General features: G+C 50.6%; 1 long non-coding RNA gene and 1 other non-coding gene across 5 annotated transcripts in view; both read left to right on the top strand.

The window, feature by feature from the left end:
* Nucleotides 1-17,189, top strand: part of LOC133238796 (uncharacterized) — a 122,493-nt gene that overhangs the window by 62,542 nt on the left and 42,762 nt on the right. The window lies entirely within an intron of this gene.
* On the top strand, nt 16,405-16,477 carry TRNAE-CUC (transfer RNA glutamic acid (anticodon CUC)). The gene has a single exon. It is a non-coding gene; the product is annotated as a tRNA-Glu (tRNA).

The raw sequence follows: 17,189 nt of genomic DNA, 5'->3' as shown, positions 1-17,189 counted from the left end.
CCCCTACTGAGCCACAGGGGAAGCCTCAACATAATGTCATTAACTATACGAAATTCTCCTCCAAGTGCTGGGTCTTATTTCTGACGCCTCTGAAGTTTTCCGTGATTGAGTTCATTAACAAGGAAGCAGTGGTTTGCGGTCAGTCCAGTAAATAGCCTGCGTCAGCCGAGGCTTTATTTTCACGGGCCTCCGGTTCAGACGACATTATCACTGTGATTATTTACTTGTTTCTTCACGTCCTGCAATGTCCCTAAAAGGGTCTTAGGTAACTAAGAGCACCATAAGCTCATAAATTAATGAAGTTGTGATAAACGAGTGACATTAAATCTTTAAATATAAGCCATAAGGCCTGGGGCAGGCTCCTGTGGGGTTATTAATTTGATGTCTTTCTCTTTCCGACACTTAAGAAAAATCATTTGCCCGTGGGAAAAGCCACAGGTGGACTTGGCAGCCTTCCAAGTCACGGCCTCAAGTCTCTGACAAGGTGTTGACAGTCCCCTTCCACGAACACATCCCCATCGCCCCCGTGCTCTCCCAGCTACGGCAAATTATTTGAGGAATTCCAAAATATTACCAGACCCAACCCTGATGCTCAGGGAACTTAACTACCAAAAGAGAAACCAGTTCCAGATGAATCCATCACTTAAGAAATGTCCCTGCGGGGAGAACTAAGACCCCACATGCAAGAAATGTCCCTGCAGGGAGAACGAAGACCCCACATGCCTTTCAGCCAGAAAATCAAACATAAGACACAGCAATACTGTAACAAATTCAATGAAGACTTTAAAAATGGTCCACATCAAAAAAATCTTTTAAAAAAAAAGGAATTGATTATGTAGTAGAAGAAAACATAACTGAAGAGGGGATCAATAACTTTTTTTTAATTTCACTGCAACCGTATTTACTTGCCTTCAGGTTTTAGAATGGTGGGCAGCAGTGAACTGCGGCCTCAGGACCTTTGAACCTGCTTTTTCTCCTGCTCAGGACACTCTGTTCTTTACAGAGCGGGCTCCTTCTCATCCGCGATATGCCCTGAGCACCTTTATAAGGCATTTTCCGTTTGTTGGTGTGTTTCACCAGATTCTGCTCCCCTGTTTACAATATAATTACACAACTCACGCGTGGTTTCCATTCTTACCTGTCTCTTCCTCTAAACCGGAAGCTCTAAGGAGACCATGTCTGCTTCTTGGCTTACCACTGTTTCCCGGGCACATTGCACAGGCCTGGCACATGGTAGGTGCTCAACAGGAAGATATGGAATAAACACATGACTGAGTGATGAGTGGAGAGGAGCAGGGAGGGGGACCACGTGGCCGGGCTTCAGCCTTGCTCCCTCACCCCGGCCCCAGACGCAGAGGTCAAGGCCTGGTGGTTTCACCTGTGGGTATCCGTGGGATTTTCTGCCTTATCCGATCATCTATTTATTTATTTTCGGCCGTGCTGGGTGTTCATTGCTGCGTGGCCTCTCTCTAGTTGCGGCAAGCGGGGGCTGCTCTCTGGCTGCGGTGTGTGGGCTTCTCATAACAGTGACTCCTTTGTTGCAGAGCAGGGGCCCCGGGGTGTGTGGACTTCAGTAGTTGCAGCACGTGGGCTCTGTAGCTGTGGCTCCCGGGCTCTGAGCACAGGCTCGGTAGCTGTGGCGCCCGGGTTGAGTCGCTCCATGGCAGGTGGGATCTTCTCAGACCAGGGCTCGAACCGGACTCCCCTGCATTGGCAGGCAGGTTCTTAACCACTGGACAACCAGGGAAGTCCTCTGTTTTGACTTCTGAAAGCAAAAATCATGAGGCAAAGAAACAAAAAGAGAAGTTGGCCTTGCCAAACTAGAGAGATCATTTCACAGAAACTGTGAAAAACGAGGTCGTCTGGGTCAACTGAGGTCTGAATACAGACGTAGCCTAAAGCGATAGCGGTGAGTTTACAAAGCGCCAGCGACTCGGGGAGAGAGGCGGACCACTGTCCGTGGGCAGAGGTCCAGTCTCAGATCGCACCTAGGAGGTCACTTCGTCCCTGACAAGGACACCACTGCAGATCAGCAGGAAATTCTGACAACTGCCTCCCCATCATATTCCAGAAATACTTTATTTGAGGTAGGTCATAGGTCATAGATCTACACATGACCAGAAAAACAACGTGACCCATGATTGTGAGGACGCTGGCACGTGTGGAGATTTCTTAAAGACAACGCCAAAGGGGCTTACCATGAAAGAGAGCTCTCAGACAGCAGACTGCATTAAAACTGAAGCCTTCTCTTTGTCAGAAGCACCATTAAGGGTGGGAACAGACAACGCGTAGACATGGATGAGATAGTCTCGTTGCATATGTCTGACAGGGGAGCCATGTGTAAACATAAGTGAGAAGAGGAAGATAAGCAATCCAATTAGAAGATGGGCCACAGATTCGAACAGTTCACAAAAGAAAATATCAACTACTCAATCAGTGGACAAAAGCATCTTCAGCAGGAAGAGCAAATTACAGTCACAATGAGATACCATTACAGATCCAGCAGAATGGCTGGTTTGTTTTTTTTTTTTAAGGAAAAAAGAATTTTAAAAGACTGGTGATGCCACGCATATGTTGGCAAGCACAGGAAATAACTGGAAGCTTGATACGCTGCTGGTGGGAGTGTAACCGCAAAGCCCCCTTGGCTAATTGTTTAGTGTCTACTAAAGCTATCATTCTTCCCAGGTGGCTCAGTGGGAAAGACTATATTTCAGTTTTTAAAAAAAAGATCGTGACAAATAATAGCTTGGATGAAACTTACAGAATTTCCCTGTCTGAAAGCCACCAGACACAAGAAAGGACCCAGTGTGTGGTCCCAGGCATGAGCAGCGTGAGACAGGTGAAACCCAGCTCTGACGACAGACTTCAGGTTGGCGGTCACTCTGCAGGTCAGAGACGGACTAGGTGGAGGCCCCAGGGTTAGGGTCCTAGGAATGTGGAAATGTTCTAAGCTTTTTTCATGGGGTGATGGTTACATGCGCACAGACGGACACACGTACAGCGTGTGCTTGACATTAGTACATTGCACTGCATGTATGTTAGACCGCCACTAAAAGGTGGGTTTTGGGGGTTTTTTTAAGAGAAGGAAGAACTCATGACAGATTTTGAAGGCAAACATTACCTTCCTGCGTGATTTGGATTCAGAAGTCAGCAGACAGGAAAAGGAGGGTTTCCAGGCTCTGTGAATAGTGATTCCATTGATGGAAACACATGGACAGGAAGTGGGCTGGCAGGGGCCGTTTGCCATTATCGGGACCTGTTGATTTTGAGATCAAGCCAGGGTCCCTGAGGAGAGATGCCTAGCGGACAGGTGCAGACCCAGAGCAGGGGCTGGGGTCACAGTTGGAGATGCGGACTCTGAAGGAGGGGCTTGAAAACATTGGAGGGAAAGAAAGCCAGCAAAATGCTCACATTCAAGATTGGTCCTCTGGTGAAGTCTACAGCCAGGAAGAGAGGAAATATCCAGGCCATCTGGGGGGTGATGCTTGCAGCGGGCACCAAGATCTTGTGTAGAGATGGACCGAAACAGAGCAGAGAAGGGACGTGCCCTCCTCTTCCTTCTTTCTCTTTCTTTTTCTCTTTTTCTTTCTTCCCTCCCTCCTTCCCCTCCCGCCTTCCTTCTTCCCGTCCTTCATTCCTTCTGCATTGCTTTCCCAGGTTCTTTTCCCCTGCACCCCTCTTAGCAGAGCCCTCACATCTGGGGAAAGCCGTTGGAGTTTGTTTCCTAAGCACGCTCACCTCAATTTGTTCTGAATTCCTTTCATTCCAACCGAACAGAGACACAAACGTGACACACACGCACAGTTCGTGGACTGGGGAACACGTTCACTCTTCTGTACTAACCCAGAGATGGGCTGGAAGGTCATTTCAGATAATTATCACCCTGATAATTGAGCAGATGGCAATCACCAAATCCAGCCTTCCCCGCCTGTCAGCGTCTCTGTAGCTAATTCACCTTCATGCCTGGGCAATTTATTCTAACTAGATTCCATTTCATGATTGCAACTTGTATCTTTGCTTCTCGGGGTACCCTAGAAACTGAATTTCCAAAAGGTTTATAGCCATGGGAAGCTGTTCCTACAGAATATAGGAAAACTGGCATGGGTCCAGAGACCTCATGTCCTCTTGAGACCCCAGAGATAGACCCAATCATGCCTTTTTTCATGGCCACCTCTGTGTCTTTGAGCTGGGCCTCTCCCCTCTATTGTCCTCATCCCTAAGCCTCAGAGGTCTGTCCTAAAAGCTTCTGCAAAAAAGGTGTTCAGTCTCTTCCCATGTCTTAATGAATCAAATCCAAAGCCCGGCAAAGCAACGCAATCACAGCCACAATTCTCCTTAATTTGTCTTCCTGGAGACCAACTGTTTCCCTTATCTTTTTTTTACCTTTCCCTTTTTTGTTTGGCTCTTTTTTATATGAATTCTGAGGGCGTTGCCTGCTGGGGAAAATTCACCTCTCCCCAGGAAAGCAATCACCCACCATGGCAGTGCCCCCTCTGCGAATGGGTCATTACTTTTCAGCGGGGATGTGAATAGTCCATTTGCTTTGAAGAAATTAGAGAGAGTGTGGAGGCAACAACATATAATCACTTAATTTGGAGCGGATCCAGAACTGAGTATAAGCACCTTTGATTTAAAGGGGAAAAAAAGCAATTAAAGGCAGTTGGCAGAAAGTTCTTTCAAGTCAATGAAGTCACTCAATCAGCCCATTAAAAATGACTAGCTTTTGAAAGCTTAATTTGATCTCAAGTGAGAAGAGAGGATGGGGAGCAAAGATTGGCATCTGAGAGAACGGAAAAAAACTAAAGCCAAATGATAGATCGTTTAGAAATTTCCACAATCTCATTGGTTTTCTACTTCTGCTTTCCACTCAAGGAGCCCACAGCTGCTTGGTGTGGGGAGGGCGTAGGGACAGCTCACAAGACCAAGTGCCAGACACGCACTCTCCCAGCCTCCCTTGCAGCCCAGGCTCAGGCTGAGCATTGCAGGAAGGATGGGCCCCTTCCAGGTCCCGTGAGTGGGCTCTCATTTAACTCTCGGTGATGAATTGTCTGAGAAGACACACGCGCTGACGAAGCAAGAGCCTTTATTGGGAAGGGGCGCCCGGGCGGAGAGCAAGCAGGGTATGTGAGGTTCCTGTCCGGGTTGTCTCTGGCCGGTCTTCCTGCTTGGCCCACAGATGGTCTGACTCAGGGTCCTTGCTGGTGGTGTGACCATCACTCAGCCAAGATGGATTCCAGAGTGAAGGATTCTGGGAGGTCAGTGTCTCGTCCCTCCGTTCAGCCCCTCTCAGATTCTCCCTGTTAATTTTACGAGACATATTGTAGGCTGGCATCTCATGCATTCTTTTGGGCCCCTCCCAAATTCTCCCCTTTAGTTTTCGGCAGCAACACGACGTTTCTTATCAGGACCTCCTGTCGTGTGACAACTCATGCAAGTGGTTATCATCACGCCTGCCCGAAGTGGGCAGTTTCGGTCAACAGGTCCTAACAACTGGACATGCACCCCCTGATCAGCACCGCCCAGTGTCAACCCCTGAGCCGGTGACCCCAGACCCGAGGGGCAGGAAGCCCTCCATCCTCTGCATGTCCTCCCCAGACCCAGGTCTGAAGTGTGCACAGGGCATTTCCCCAACTGGAGACCACGTGTGATCTGGGACAGGGCGTCTCCGTGGAAAAAGAGGAGGAGGAGAGGACGGCGGGGCAGGAAACCAACAGACTAGGAGCGTTTGCCTCGAGGTGAGTGAGTGCGACTTGTAGCAGAAGGGGCCTCAGGAGTCCCTTTTGGGAAAAACTAGAGATTTTCTCTCAGTGGAACTCCCCCACAGTTCCCTTCTCTCTCCCCAAACTGCCCCGAGCACCTCTGCTTCGTGTCCCGATGCCCACTAAGTGCTGCCCACCTGAGTCCTCAAGCCCCTCACCTCTTCCCCCACCCGGAGTCGAGCACTGTGCTTATACACTGAACTACGACTGCATTGTGGCCCATCGCCATGAGAGGCCAGCACGCCTCGTCAACACCACTGGGGCGGAACGTGCTTTCAGATTCAGAACTTCGCAGCTTCCTGGAGAACGCACCCCGTGGGCTTCCTATCACATTAAAAACCCAGGAGGACCCGGGGCAGCAGCCTGTAATCAAACCCATTAATATTTTTGCAGGAAAGTATATGAATATTCAGAGTAAGCGGGGAAAGTAATGATTGTAAATAGCCTCTCATCAGATCAGGTCAGGTTTTGCAGCTAAAAGAATCCCCAAAACTTCCAGTCTGCAGAACTTTGAGTTTTGGAGTTGCGTGTAAGGATTATGTATGCTAAGTCGCTTCAGTTGTGTCCACCTGTTTGCGACCCCGTGGACTGTGGCCCGCCAGGTTCCTCTGCCCATGGGATTCTCCAGGCAAGAATGCTGGAGTGGGTTGCCATTTCCTTTTTCCCCAGTAGGGCCAGAGAAGCAGGGGAAGTAAGTGAAGCAACCGGCCGTAATCAGCGGGGATCCGGGAGGCCTGTGAGAGCAGACGTGCTGGTCCCACCTATGAAGAGATTTCCCCGTCACTGGGGGGCGTCTGGTGATTGGCGACGGGCACTGGTTTGTCGGAAGCAGTCACTGTCGTGGGGCTGGTAGCCGGGGGCGGCGGGTAGGGTGATGAGTAAGGTACACGCGGACACAGCACGTTGGAGCCGAGTCTTCTGTCTCGGTTTGTTGTTTGTATTTTATTTTCCCTGCATATGTGTAGCTGATCCCCTCTGAGGAACACTGAGTTGAAAGGACCAGAATTCAGAGTTTTGATTGAGCCACCGGGCATCAAGCTTTTAAAACCAACTTACAAAATAAATAAATAAAACCAACTTACAAACTTGAAAAGAATAGCCTTTAACATGTTTCAATGGTGACATGATCATCTTACCAAAATCACTGAACTTTTGGAGAAGACATTTAAAATGGCAACTTTGGAAGTCAGTTTACCTGAGCCCTCGGAGTGCTTTATCCAGAAAGCGTACCTTTGACCTGAAAGTTCCACACGTACGAGCTTGTCTTAAGTCATAAAGGGACCATCGGACACAGATAAGTATATGATAATATTAACTGCACTGCTCTTTGTTTTGGAGAAAATCAGAGAATAACCTAAATGACGGTTGATAGAAAACTGATGAAACAAATCATGGCACAAGCAGAAAAGGAAGACCTTTCACAGGCGTAAACCTATGCTGCAGTTCAGTCCTCACTGACGCGGAAAGACGGCCATGAAAACGGCGGTAGAGTAGTACGTCTGTTTGAAAAAGAAATATGTGTGTGAAAACACACACACCTTAAAAAACATGCCCGAAAGGTGATTCATCAAAATGCTGTGAATGGTTATTTGAATGTTAGGATTACTTGCAACCTATTTTTTCTCTTTTTTATGTATTTTGTAAGTTATTCAAAATAACACAAATGATGATAGTAACTTATGAAAATAAAGTTACCAAAGGGTGTGTTGGTAAGTTTTCTCTCAGCATTTCAATGAATAATTGATCTGTTTTGTGGCTCATGTGTACTCTAAGTTATAAATTCCCAGAGTGTTTTTCTCCCTTCTCTCCACAGCCCCACACACAGCACCGCAGGTAATAAGAACGCCATTAGGACTGTTGGCTGACTGGGTATTTAGATGTCAAGTGCTGAAAACAGCTAAGAACCAAATTGCACAGCTGAGCCTTTGGCACTTGAACTTTCCTAAGTGAAAACTAAAATCTCCAAGTCATTCCATTTTATTATAAATGAACCCTCCCCACAACTCCCCTTCAGTTCTGAAAGCTTGCCAAAGTGTGGATTATGACCCCATCTCCCAGCTCATGGGAGAGTTTTTTAAAACTGCTTGATGGCATTGAAAGTGAAAAGTGAAAGTGAAGTCGCTCAGTCATGTCTGATTCTGTGCAACCCCATGAACTGTCGCCCTCCAGGCTCCTCTGTCCATGGTATTTCCCAGGCAAGAGTACTGGAGTGGGGTGCCATTGCCTTCTCCAGGAGACCTTCCCGACCCAGGGATTGAACCCAGGTCTCCCACATTATAGGCAGACGCTTTACCATCTGAGCCACCAGGGAAGATTTACTTGATGGCATTATTATCCTGCAAATTGTGACGAGGGAGGCAAAAGTGAATTAGGTGTTTGGGAAAGCCGTGCATGGACCTGCGACCTCTGTGACGGGAGCAGGGCCTGGTGGGCACCTTTGAGAAAGGTGTACTTCGCATCCCCAACTTCCTCACAGTGTTGCCACTGCCTGTATCAGTCAGCTATTGCTGCGTAAGGAACACCCACAGAAATCTCAGGGAGCAGAAAAATGCACCTGTTTGTCCATCTAGGCTGGGCTCATCTGGAGAGGTTCTGCTTCTTCAAACTACAAGTCTGGCTGGCCCCTCCCTGCCTTCCCCCTCTGGGATTCAGACTCTAGCCCATGCCTTCTGCATTCACTTAGGTTCCAGGTTAAAGAGACAGAAACTATTCAGGGGAAGCCTGTCTTTTGTCAACGATAGAAGGTCAAGAGTTCACACCCAACATTGCAGGCACACTTCCACCCCCTGCCTGGGGCATCCCATGAGCCAAAGCCAGTGCCCAGCATCCACGGGGCAGGAAGACCACAGCAAGGGTGCATTGTAGGAAGTCATGACCAGTGACTCAGCTGACCAAGCTCTTACTCTCTTGGAAGTCTTTGCAGGGAAAGGGCACTCCTCTGGTTGGGATCGGCGTGTCTTTTCTTGTCTCTTAGTCATCGGGACACAAAGGGACTTCCCAGCTTGTACAGAGAGCATCCTTGGGGGCTGAGGGGAGACTCGCGTCCACTTCCTCTCCATGTGAGACCATACACGGCCGTTGGTACAGTGGGAGGCAGGAGGCCCGTCCACGGGGCTCTAATGGCGCTAGCCAAGGGGTATTTCCATTTCTCTCGAGTTGTCGAGTAGCAGCAGCACCACACTGACAACTCCTTGCTGTAAGTCTTCAAGGAAAGAGTATGCAGTGTCATCCTCTCAAGTCACCGATTAGGTTGGGTTCCTGGGGACGGACTGTACATTGGGATGTGCACAAACGCGAACGACGTTAGGAAAGTTGCAAAAAAGAGTGGGTGGGAGGGAACTTCTGCAGCCTTTAGTGACCAACCAACGGTAGCTCAGTGCTAAAGAACCCTCCTGCCAACACAGGAGGTGTAAGAGGCGTGGATTCGACCCCTGGGTCAGGAAGATCCCCTGGAGGAGGAAATGGCGACCCTCCCCAGTGTTCTTGCCTGGAGAATCCCACGACAGAGGAGCCTGGCAGACTATAGTCCATAGAGTCGCACAGAGTCAGGCATGACTGAGCACACAGACCATCAAGGAGGCTTTCTGCCTTTTCCTCTCAAGTCTGGACACCAGCTAGCAATCAGTGTCCCAAAGGAGGAGGAGCACACAGGATTCCCCTGGGGCTTAAACATGGCCGGGTGAGAGGAACGAGGACATTCTTAAGAAATAATACAAAGCAGTGAAGAAAAGAACCTAGAGTCTCTGAGGGAGGCTGGAAAATAGGGCGGTTCAGGGCAGGGTCCTCAGACCCCGGGCCTGAGCATCATCGGAGGTTCTCAGGCCCCTCCCCAGACCTGCTGAATCAGAAACCCTGGGGATGGGACCTCTCCCAGCACCGGGACATTTCTGGGGGCCGTGGGTGGTGGATGAGCTGGGGGGAGGGAACAGCATCAGCAGGGATGGGTGGTCACTGAGTGGCGGCAAGTGCTGGAGAGCTGGGGGTGTCATCACAGAGTGACGGCCGTATGGCTGAAAGAGCAGAGATGCATTGTCTCCCTGTTCCGGAGGCCAGAAGCCCAGGATCGAGATGTGGGCAGGGTGCGCTCCTTCCGAGGCTGCCGGGAGAATCTGTACCATGAGGTCTGGAGGCGCCCCAGCACTACGGGGCCTGTCGGGGAAGAACAGGAGCACAGGAGTGAGAAGGTGAGGGAACCAGCCTCCTCTTGGTGGTGAGTGGGGCCGGAAACACTGAGTCCCGATGACATCATTTGAGTCATGAAAGCCAGGACGGTTCCTCCTCATTCCCAATGTCTGAACTGATACATCTCCTTTCTGTTGAAGTCTTTTTGGGGGTTTTTTGTGTTGTTGTTTTTTTTTATATATTTTTTGTTCTTTAGTCACTAAGTCGTAGCCAACTCTTTGCAGTCCATGGGGTTGCACCCCACAGCTCCTCTGTCCTTGGGATTTTCCAGACAAGAATTCTGGAGTGGGTTGCAATTTCCTCCTCCAGGGGATCTTCCCGACCCAGGGGTCAAACCGGTGACTCCTGCATTGGCAGGTGGATTTGTAACTGCCAGACAACCAGGGAAGTCCCAATCCTTAGCTATTTTAACCATTTGAATTTGTCAAATTGAATTTCTGCTTCATGTGATTGAAAGCTGTACCTCTTTAAGGACTGAGATCCAGGACTGAGATCAAACAACCAAATCACCCTCTGGCTTATGTTATATTGGATATAACACATCAATATTAATTGACATTACTGTGTAGTACGCACTGTGGACGCCACTTTGGAGAGAACACGAGCCATCAGACAGTTCTTTTATGTTCCTGTTACGTCTTTACTGAATCACAGCATTAACTGTTAAGTGTGATCGCCAGCATCCTGAACAGAAGCTGCTGAGGGACGGCTCAGGTCTTCCGCTCACGCATCTCTGTTGGCTGAGTGTCCAGAGCAGCCTGCTAGCCTTAGCGACAAGACAGCAGAAAGGGCAGGAGACCCCTCCAGCAGCTCACCTGCTGCAGGAAGTAAGCTCAGTCTTGCTTCCTGAATTTCAAGGTGATTTTTCTCCAGCCTTTCTACTGTGTGAGAGTCTCTGGGAGTGAGTGTCCACCTGCGGCCGTTGTTCCTGGCACAACCTCAGGGTAGGGCACCAAAAGTGTCAGTTCAGTTCAGTCACTCAGTCGTGTCCGACTCTTCGTGACCCCATGAATCACAGCACACCAGGCCTCCCTGTCCATCACCAACTCCCGGAGTTCACTCAGACTCATGTCCATCAAGTCAGTGATGCCATCCAGCCAGCTCATCCTCTGTCGTCCCCTTCTCCTCCTGCCCCCAATCCCTCCCAGCATCAGAGTCTTTTCCAATGAGTCAACTCTTCGCATGAGGTGGCCAAAGTAATGGAGTTTCAGCTTTAGCATCATTCCTTCCAAAGAACACCCAGGACTGATCTCCTTTAGAATGGACTGGTTGGATCTCCTTACAGTCCAAGGGACTCTCAAAAGTCTTCTCCAACACCACAGTTCAAAAGCATCAATTCTTCAGCGCTCAGCTTTCTTCATAGTCCATACATGACCACAGGAAAAACCATAGCCTTGACTAGACAGACCTTTATTGGCAAAGTAATGTCTCTGCTTTTTAATATGCTGTCTAGGTTGGTCATAACTTTCCTTCCAAGGAGTAAGCGTCTTTTAATTTCATGGCTGCAATCACCATCTGCAGTGATTTTGGAGCCCCAAAAAAATAAAGTCTGACACTGTTTCCACTGTTTCCCCATCTATTTCCCATGAAGTGATGGGACCGGATGTCATGATATTTGTTTTCTGAATGTTGAGCTTTAAGCCAACTTTTTCACTCCCCTCTTTCAGTTTCATGAAGAGGCTTTTGAGTTCCTCTTCACTTTCTGCCATAAGGGTGGTGTCATCTGCATATCTGAGGTTATTGATATTTCTCCCGGCAACCTTGATTCCAGCTTGTGCTTCTTCCAGCCCAGCGTTTCTCATGATGTACTCTGCATAGAAGTTAAATAAGCAGGGTGACAACATACAGCCTTGACGTACTCCTTTTCCTATTTGAAACCAGTCTGTTGTTCCATGTCAGGTTCTAACTGTTGCTTCCTGACCTGCATATCGGTTTCTCAAGAGGCAGGTCAGGTGGTCTGGTATTCCCACCTCTTTCAGAATTTTCCACAGTTTATTGTGATCCACACAGTCAAAGGCTTTGGCATAGTCAATAAAGCAGAAATAGATGTTTTTCTGGAACTCTCTTGCTTTTTCCATGATCCAGCGGATGTTGGCAATTTGATCTCTGGTTCCTCTGCCTTTTCGAAAACCAGCTTGAACATCTGGAAGTTCACGGTTCACATGTTGCTGAAGCCTGGCTTGGAGAATTTTGAGCATTACTTTACTAGCGTGTGAGATGAGTGCAATTGTGCGGTAGTTTGAGCATTCTTTGGCATTGCCTTTCAGGGTGCCACATCTTCAGGGGATCAGCCACAGTCCACAGATGACAGACAAACCAGAATTAAACTTATCCCCACACGTGCAAGGCTTCATGGATAAGTTAAAAATTACTTCTGGCCTTTTGACATCTTAGACTCTTTATATTCTTGGTTTATTTAGATGAGAATGTTGTTGTTGTTGTTCAGTCACTCAGTCGTGTCCAGCTGTTTGCGACCTGAACTGCAGCACACAAGGCTCCCCTGCCCTCCACTATCTCCAGAGCTTGTTCAAACCCACGTCCATTGAGTTGATGATGCCATCCAGCCATCTCATCCTCTGCCGTCCTTTTTCCTCCTCCCTTCAATCTTTCCCAGCATCAAGGTCTTTCCCAATGAGTCAGCTCTTCGAATCAGGTGGCCAAAGTATTGGAGCTTCAGCATCAGTCCTTCAAGGGAGTATTCAGGGTTGATTTCCTGTAGGGTTGACTGGTGGAACAGAATAGATGCCGTCAAAGAACAAAGCTGAGATCTCAGAGCTTAGACAAAACGTACAGAGCGAGTCTGCTGGTGCAGACAGAGGGGGCGCGTGTCCCAGCAGGAAAGTGCTGAGCAGAAACACGGGGTTTAGATTCTGGACAGGGACCCTGGTGGTCATGCTGGTCACAAGACTGACAAAGGCTGCTGTGCACAGAGCGAGTCCAGAGGTGTGCACAGTGGGTCAGCACTGGCCCTGTCATTCCCTGGTCTGGAAAACATCTTCGACCCACACTGAAGGGGCCGGGGGTTAGTCGGAGTCAGGGCTCAGTCCTTGGGCATGGCCCTCTGTCAGCGGTAGTGACCAGGGGCCAGTTGGGTGATCTGGCCAAGCAGTGCCAGAAAGTGGAAGTGTTTCACATACAGCATCAGCTCACTTAGTCCACATTTATTGATCCTCTGATCTGGATCGCTTCATTCTGATCTTAGCTCAAACATTGGCGCGTTAGAGAGGCTTTTTCCATCATCCTGTCTCAAGGTCACACACCCGGCTCCCCGCCCACCATCCCATGTGCTGATCCAGCGGCTCCTCCACTCCCAGCTGCAGCCGCGGGGACGTGGGTCTGTCTTGCTTCCGGCTGGGTGCTCACTCCTCAGAGACTCGATGCCCCATGCGTGTTTCCCAGAGGGAAGCAGTGCCTCAGGTGCTGGACAAAACCGGAGCTTCCAGAACAGACACGGTGTGATGGAACAGAGCCAGAGGCTCTGTGTTTTAGTAAAACATATTTTACAGCCCTGTATTATAAAGCAGAGGGAAATGAGGACTCCTGTCACTTGTATCCTGCTTCAGAAGGCAGACGATCAGCATCGGTAAACATTTTTTGTTTTTAAGATTTTTTTGATGTGCCCCGTTTTTAAAAATTATTTCATTTATTTATCTTTTGGCCGTGCTAGGTCTTTACTGCTGCACACAGGCTTCCCTAGCTGTGGCCCATGGGGGCTGCTCTGGGTGGTGGCACCCGGCCTCTCGTTGCGGAGGCTTCTCCTGTTTCGGCGCACAGGCTCTAGAGCATTCGGGCTCAGTGATTGTGGCTCACGGCCTCAGTGATTGTGGCTCACAGCCTCAGTGATTGTGGCTCACGGGCTCAGTAATTGTGGCTCACGGGCTCAGTAATTGTGGCTCATAGCCTCAGTGATTGTGGCTCACGGGCTCAGTGATTATGGCTCACGGGCTCAGTGATTGTGGCTCACAGCCTCAGTAATCATGGCTCACGGCCTCAGTAATCGTGACTCACGGCCTCAGTAATTGTGGCTCACGGGCTCAGTAATTGTGGTTCACGGCCTCAGTAATCGTGACTCACGGCCTCAGTAATTGTGGCTCACGGGCTCAGTAATTGTGGCTCATAGCCTCAGTAATCGTGACTCACGGCCTCAGTAATTGTGGCTCACGGGCTCAGTTGCTCCACAGCACGTGGGATCTTCCCAGACCAGGGATCGAACCCCTGAACTGGCCAGGCAGATTCTTATCCTCTGTACCACCGGGAAAGTCTGACGTGAACCGTTTTTAAGGTCTTTATTAAACTTATTACAATATTGTGTCTGTTCCATGTTTTGGTTTTCTGGCCACCAGGCTCGTGGAAGCTTAGCTCCCAGACCAGGGCTTGAGCTCTCACCCCCTGCAGCAGAAGGGCAGAGTCTTAACCCCCAGACCACCAGGGAAGTCCCTGTAAACATTTTAAATTCTCATACCCCCAGTCTGAAGAGTTCTGACTCTCTAGACCCACCCCCCTTGGAGAAAGCGATGGCACCCCACCCCAGTACTCTTGCCTGGAAAATCCCATGGACAGGGGAGCTGGTAGGCTGCAGTCCATGGGGTCGCTGGGAGTCGGACACGACTGAGCAACTTCACTTTCACTTTTCACTTTCATGCATTGGAGAAGGAAATGGCAACCCACTCCAGTGTTCTTGCCTGGAGAATCCCAGGGATGGGGGAGCCTGGTGGGCTGCCGTCTCTGGGGTCGCACAGAGTCGGACACGACTGAAGCGACTTAGCAGCAGACCCACCCCCCAACCCATTTGTGTATAAGCCGTGCCCTGAATGACTTTGTGAAAAACCGAAAACAGGTTTCAGGCCCCATCGGCCACGTGCTTCCCGGGATCCCTCTGGAGCACAGAGCAGGCGTCCAGTGCCCACGGCCTTGGTACCTGCCTCGGTCACGGCCTTTGTCACGGCCACATGCTGACGCATAGCCACGGCCAGACCATCCGGGCAGCAGCCTTGACCTGTTCCCACCCTTCATGACCCCGGAGAGGGATGTCCTTGGCCTGCCCTGGCCTGGGGGTCTGCAGCCCCCTGCCCCACCAGGGCGTGTCCGGCCTCAGCCCTGCAGGCTGGAAAGCCAGGGCCAACAATGTCATTGTCAGCTCCGCTCGGCCCCGGTGCTTAGGGGGACATTGGTGACGGGAGGACCCTTAAGAGCCAGTAACTCCCGCTTAAAAAAAAAAAAATTATTTGTTTGGCTGAGCCGAGTCTTAGTTGTGGCCTGTGGGATCCAGTTCCCTGACCAACGATCGAAGCCTGGATTTGGGAGAGTGGAGTCTTAGCCACTGGACCACCAGCGAAGCCCCGCATCACACCCGCGTGGCCACTTCCTCCTGTAAAGCTGAGCTGCTCTGGGGCCAGGCTGACTGCAGTCTCCAAGACCCCAGGCCCACTGCGCCGTGCGGCTTTGGGCCCTTCCCACTGCTCACAAAGTTCAGCTCCCCCACTCCCCTCACAAGGCATCCCCCCAGGCTTCTGCGGGCCAGGCATCTGGTTTCAGCAAGACCTCGGTAGCAAGCTGATAGCGGCTTTTCACGAGCCATGTTATCTAGTAGCTACATCAAAACCACAAGCCCCAAACCCCAAAGGGGACCTCCTGCTGGAGGCTGCCTCCCTGCGGAGCCCAGCGGCTCCAGTTAGGCAAGATGCTCATGCCTGTTCTGCGCCCAGTGTCTAGAGAGGCTGCCCGGGCTCTGGGCCCCCGGGATAATCCTGACCGGTCAGCAGTGGCAGCAAACGGCAGGGCGTCGTGCCCTCTAGCTCCCCGCATGCGGCTCCCAGAGTGTGGAGGGCAAGCTGCTAACTCAGAGTTCACCAATCTCAACGTTCATCTCATCCCAAAACAGCCCCCGAAGTGACGCACAAAATAAACCCCACGGTACGTTTACCCCTCCCCCCTCCATGCCTGGCGTTCCCCAGCCCCCCGGTCCTGTGGTAAGATGGGCATTTAGGTACCTGTATCCACAGGCTTGGCGGTGAAGCATCTGCCCACAGTGAAGAAGACACGGATTCGGTTCCTGGATGGGGAAGATCTCCTAGAGGAGGAAATGGCAATTCACTCCGGGATTCGTGCCTGGAGAATCCCATGGACAGAGGAGCCTGGTGGGCTGCAGTCCACGGGGTCGCACAGAGTCAGACACAGCTTAGTAGTGACTAAACCACCAGCACATCCGACAGGGAAATCAGAGTTGGAGGTCCCTCCTCCCAGTGTATTCAGACAGCCCTCTGGGCCCTCACTCCCCCTGGGACAGGGAGTCTTAGCCACTGGACCACCAGGGAGGTCCCTGCGGGCAGGTCACACGCTGGGAGCTTCCGTTTTCTTGTCTGTCTGCTCGGTGAAGCAGAGGTGACCCTTCCCCGGGCTGCTGGGAATGAGGCTGGGATGACGTCACCAATGCAGAGTGCAGCCAGCAAGGACCTGGGGGAATTCCCTGGTGGTCCAGCGGTTAGGACTCTGTGCTCTCATTGCCGAAGGCCCAGGTTCGATCCCTGGTCAGGGAACTAAAGATCCCGCCGGCTGTACTGTGCGGCCAAAAAAAACCCCAGCACCTGGCACACCCACCTCGCGGTCTGTGATTTGCCTCCTTACCCGTTTGATGGAGTTTCTGTATCCAAACCTCCCCATTTTCCATGAAGTCTCACTGTTCTTGCTATTTCTCTGATTGGAAATTAAATTTCTAATGCACATCTCAAAAATTAATTCTTGCCTGCCCTCGGCTGCAGACGTTTTCTCCCTCTGCGTTCCTCTCCGGGCTTCGTCGTGTGAGCTTTCACGTTGAGGTCTGTTTCTCTGGCTGCACTGGGTCTCCACTACAGACCGGGTCTGCGTGCAGGCTTTGTCTAGTTGCGGCAACCAGGGCTACTCTTCGCTACAATGCTGGGGATTCTCACGGTGACGGCTTCTCGAGTTGCAGAGCACGGACTCTGGGGCGCGTGGGCTTCAGGAGTTGTGGTGCACGGGTAGTTGCTCCGAGACATAGTTTATCTTCCCAGACCAGGGATTGAACCCGTGTCCCCTGCACTGGCAGGCAGACTCTTATCCACTGAGCCACCAGGGAAGTCCCAGGTCTGTGTTCCTTTTTCAATTAATATTAGGTATGCTGTGGTGTTCCTGGCGAGCTACAGTCCATGGGGCCGCAGAAGAGTCAGGCACAACTGAGCAACTAAACAGCAGCAATCCAAATACAGTAGTGTCTGTATGTTAATCCCAACC

Source organism: Bos javanicus, chromosome 25, assembly GCF_032452875.1.
Source record: "Bos javanicus breed banteng chromosome 25, ARS-OSU_banteng_1.0, whole genome shotgun sequence".
Taxonomy (NCBI): Eukaryota; Metazoa; Chordata; class Mammalia; order Artiodactyla; family Bovidae; genus Bos; species Bos javanicus.
Note: the sequence above shows the minus strand (reverse complement) of the source record. Positions and strands in the feature narration are given on the sequence as shown.